Below are 5,656 nucleotides of genomic sequence, written 5' to 3' on the forward strand. Positions count from 1 at the left end.
TTATTTTAAAGACAAAAACATAATGTCTACATATTTATTTTTTGACGAGTATCCTTGAAATAAATGGGATAATACCGCTACAGTCATCTCTTAATAACTGGTGCTCTTAATAAATGGTGTGACATTGAGTTTTAATGATTACAAAGATGTACAATATAAATAAAATAAAATAATAATATAAATAAAATAAACGAGAGAGTTCTTGTAGCTCAAACAGTAGAGCAGGCACTAGTATAGCCAATGTCAATAATTCTTCCTTATTAATGTTATTTCAAAAATGCATGCCTATCGGAATAGTGTTTATCCACTAAAATTTATAGCAGGTCTTTTGCGTGTATAACAATGTTACGGTGCATGAAGTATTGCTTAAGAAGGCTCAGTTTTCTCTGGCAAAATCAGATGCATACCTTCTGGTGAAAGAGAAGAGAGAGAATGCAAGAATTTTTTGTTCTCTGAGAGAGAAAAAAAACATGAGAGATGGAGAGAGGGGGCTTCAGGTGTAAAAGCAGTAGGGGGCTTTTGCTTGGCTCATGAAGAATGTCAGCTGGAGTCTTGATGTTAATGTAAAAATCCTGGGTGAGTCCTTCAGGCGAGCCGCTCACCTTCCCTGTTGAGGCAGATCACCAAGGTGAAGACTCAGTATGTTTTATTCCATAAAATAAACGGCTATAAGGACAAAAGCCAACAGGCATGTTCACAATATACAGAGGCCTTAAATAACATTCTCTAAACTTGTCAGTTGTACTTTACTTTCCATATACAAATGTATGTATATGCTACATATGAGATTAGTTAATGCTCATTAGTATCACCGCTCTAAGCAATTACGCTCTCAAATCAACTTTAAGCCGTCACTAAACATGTACGTCTCTTTGTCCTAATATTAGAGCACAGTTAGGGTGGTCACCACACTTCACCCCCTTCTGTATTAAATGCCATAGTGGGTAAGGGTTAAACACTGGGATAAGGAGGCCTACTGTTGCTGGCTAACATGTCCAGTTGGAGTTTTGTGACCTGGGGTGCAAATCTGTCTTAACTAGGTCCTCTCCAGAGAGCCAGAGATGCAGACTGGCAGATCCATCATTACGGGGGGTTGTGTGTCCGTAGTGCAGAACGTGTTTGAAAAGAAAGCCAGAGTGAGGAGAATGTAAAGAGACTATAAGAAATGAAACGAAGAACATAAGTAAGGACAATTCCAATGTTTTTGTATACTGTTTTACAATTTTTTTTATTGTTCACAAATCTATAATAGGCAATTTAATGGCAAACCCTCAGTGTGACAACTTACCCCGAATAGTGTGATATTGGAACATGTTGGACAGGGTTGTGTGACATTCACAGTTGAGTTGAGAATTCTAATTGTAAATTCTAAATGTAAATTCCAATTCAGTTTCTTAATTTAAATTGGGGTTAGCAAACAGGATTGAATCATATATATGGTATAATTCTAATTTGAATTTTAGTAAGTAGAATAGTCTTAATAAGTGTAAAAAGACATTTGTAATTATTTCACATAATTTAACAAATTTATAAACCAGGGTTGAAGATTAATACGCCATTATCTTCTGAATTTCAGTTCAAATTCTTGTCGTTCTTATTAAAATTCTAAGTCTACTTTTTGGGAGGCATAGGCAACTCAAATTTATGAATGAATAAATAATTTTTAATGTTTTAATGCATTTATTTGATCCAAAGTACTGCAAAAACAGCGACACCAGTTTCAGTTACCCGGATTAGTGGTCATTATCATATATTGAACCGCAAGATGGCTCAAATGACCAGTCAAGTGAAGTATTTTAAAAAAGCCAAATAATAAAATTTAATTATCTTGATGAGGCACCAGAATGTTTAAATTCATAAGGTACTTTGGCTTCGGGATATACACTACCATATACACTACCAGTCAAAATTTTTTGAACAGTAAGATTTCTAATGTTTTTTAAAAGAAGTCTCTTCTGCTCACCAAACCTGCATTTATTTGATCCAAAGTACAGCAAAAACAGTAAAATTTGAAATATTTTTACTAACAAAAATAACTGCTTTCCATTTGAATATATTTTAAAATGTAATTTATTCCTGTGATTTCAATTATTTCTGTGATTTTCATCATTACTCCAGTCACATGATCCTTCAGAAATCATTCTAATATTCTGATTTATTGCTCAAAAACATTTATTATTAATATATATATATATATATATATATATATATATATATATATTTGAATGGTATAGTGTATAATGTTACAAAAGCTTTTTATTTCAGATAAATGCTGATCTTTGGATCTTTCAATTCATTAAAAAATCCTGAAAAAATTCTCAACTCTTTTAAATATTGATAATAACAATAACTGTTTCTTGAACAGCAAATCAGCAAATCAGCATATTTGAATGATTTCGGAAGGTTCATGTGACACTAAAGACTGGAGTAATGATGCTGAAAATGTAGCTTTGATCACAGGAATAAATTACATTTTAAAACACATTCAAAAAGAAAGTTATTTTAAACAGTAAAAATACTTAACAAGTACTGTTTTTGCTGTACTTTGGACCAAATGAATGCAGGCTTGGTGAACAGAAGAGACTTCTTTACAAAAAAAACATTCAAAAGCTTACAGTTCCAAAACTTTTGACTGGTAGTTTATGCTGTCACATAAGATCAGTGTGTCTTTAATAAACTATATTTTTTTTCTAGGCAATAACAGTGGAAACTATCCAATATGTTTTGTAGCCAAGATTTTATGGCATGCGCCTATCCTAAAAAATATTCACTGAAGTAAAAATGGTGACAACCAGCTCCGCTCTCGCGTTTACAGTGACAGCTGGGTTTGTATTACGGCAATATTGTTAGTACTGGAGCGCCTCAGGCCAGGTGAGAGAAGTATTATATACAGATAAAGGATGAAGGCTAAAACCTGAAACCATCCTTGGCTGTATTAAAGCTCTGCAGTGTTTGTATCCCCAACATGTCGTCACCATTTCAGAAGCCCAATTTCACAAGCACTTTGAATTAACCATAATTAGAATCTTGGCTTTTGACCCTTTCGAACACAAGGGATGAGGGTGTGTAAATCAGATTGGTTCTACTGTGATCAGTAACATATGTGAACTGGGAAGAAGATGAATGTGCTCATGCCAGAGTCTATATCAATGAGCTGTGGTTTATGCGGCCTGTGATCCAGGTTTAGCGCTGTGCCAGTGCCAGGCCTGTGATTGATGTGTAAGATATAAACTGATGTGTTGAGAGGCAAGGGATTTTCTTTCATGCTTGTATGTTTCCCGTTAAAGGTGCAAAAGCTCTTCCTCCCATTTCCAAGATGATTTCAAACATTTGGTAAGATATTATTTCTTGCAGGTAGGGATATGTCTTTTATGTTGATGTCCATGAATATATAAAACACTGAAATCTACCAGCCAGCGTGATGGGATTTACCTATGCCCCCATATGAGAGTCTGAAATGAAGATGTGAATGTTTGTGTGTGTGTGTTCACATGCTGGTAAATGTCATGCTCTTTCTCAGTATGCTCTATCAAAAGGTATGGGACCTCACATAGCAAAGCACTCAGAAAATGGGATAGGAAAATATCACTCACGCATTTGGCAAACATTAGGTTGCGGTGCTTTTGATCACAAACGTGAGTTTCGAGTAAAGCTCTAATAAGAAAAGATTAATTTTCTCAGAAAATGTTTTCTTTGCAGGGAAATAAGCAATCTGCTTTTTGAATGATCTCCAGTCTAGGTGTGTGTGTAAGTGTGTGTGTCTGCATCAGTTTGCATGAGTAACCTTAACAAAATTAAACAAAATTGTAATTAAACCTGTTTACAAATCACTGTGGAGCAATTAATATTGAGGGTTCAATTCAAGATCAATTGACAGCGTTTGAGGCATAGTTTGATTAGCACAAAAAATAATAATTTCATCTCGTTCTTTGGTTCTTAAACAAAAGGCATTAATCAAGGTTATGATGAAGTACTTACAATTGCACTGGGATCATTTTTGGAGGATTTAAAAGCAGAAATGTGACGCATGTAATTTTATAAAAGCACATTATTGTTCTGTTAAACTTGTGTATTATTTGACCCTTAAAGTCACCATTTTATGGTATTTTAAGATTACTTTTAGATTATTTTAAAACTTTAACTGTTAGTCTGTGCAACAAAGATATAACTTAACACAAGGTAAGTAAGTGATTTTCACACTAAAATCATGTTAAAGTGCCATAATTATGCCATTTTAGGTTCCTAATATTGCTTTGGGATTCTCCTGCAATTTTACGTCCATGCAAGGTCAAAAAACGCTTTTGTTTTTTCAAAATATGCATATCACCTAATTTTCCAGTGATTTTCTAAAACAGTAGCTCATTTGTTTTAGGAGTGTCCTTTTGTTCAGTCTTTCTGGAATAATGTTAATGCTCTGATTGTCCATAATGTTTTTTGTTATAGACACATTCTTTTTGGGTTTTATGCTAAAAATAGGAATTTATTTAATGCAAGTTTTTGTATAAACCTCCTTTTATTTATTGGAAAGTTTTATGTCCATAAATGTAAATATACAAAATGTAAACCCCATTTTGACATATTTATATACATTTTGATTTTTAGATTACTTCTTCTGTTAACTATTAAACCATAACTTGTTTATTTTTGAAAGGATTTTTGTATGTTTTGTACATACTGTATTTTTTTTATTTTTTTTTTGTAATCTGTAATCTTTGTTATTATTGGAGTTATAATCATATATATATATATATATATTTTTTTATTCATTTGATTTATTTCTAAAGAATTTTTACATTACTTCTTCTGTTAACTATTAAACCATAACTTGTTTATTTTTGAACATCTATTATTTGATCATACTTACAATGTTGTGATTCAGTGGAACCAGCTGGTCCAAATAAAACTGGGTATTGAGCCATCTTTCAAAAGAAAGCGTTTTGTGAATCCCGCCAGAGATTAGAGATGAAGTCATCAGTAAAATGGCGTATTTGTGGGCGGGGTCAATGTTATCCGTGGCCGACCAGCACAGAACATTGGCGGGAATTATGCAAATGTGTTACCCAGAGATGTGTAGCCATCATGGAAGTCACTTTTAAGTGCCTCACTGTAACCTCTATTTTTGTTTACTGTAAAAAAATGGAGGGACAGGACAGACTTTTTGGGGGGGTTGTGTATTCAACATTATGCCACAAACGCTCTGGAACATTTTGTAATGTGCATCTCATGTGAAATATCTTTTGAGTTGTAAATAAGAGAAATGAGCTCTTGAACTGACTTAAACCTGAAAGATTCCTCGGTTAATCTCAAACCTTGAACACTGATTATGGGTGCCTCCCCTTTTGAAGAAAAACAGAACAGCAGAGTATTTCCATTCTAAGCAGATCATGCCAAATTACAGAAATGTGCTTTCAATTTCACCCTTCTGAAACAATGGATGTTAAACAAACTAGATTTTTATCTTATGGAAGACTATAATGCTATTTGATTTCTAACATGTTCGCAGTGTGTGTTTTTTCTTTTTTTTTTTTAGCTTGTTGCATGTTACTAGTGTGAATAGCCTACTTATTATATACCGCTCATTTATAACTCCTCATATATCAATTTGATTTTTACCTGTTTTAATTGTCCATCAGGTGACAATCACAAGTCTGATCAC

Source organism: Labeo rohita, chromosome 12 (genome assembly GCF_022985175.1).
Source record: "Labeo rohita strain BAU-BD-2019 chromosome 12, IGBB_LRoh.1.0, whole genome shotgun sequence".
In the NCBI taxonomy this organism is placed as follows: domain Eukaryota; kingdom Metazoa; phylum Chordata; class Actinopteri; order Cypriniformes; family Cyprinidae; genus Labeo; species Labeo rohita.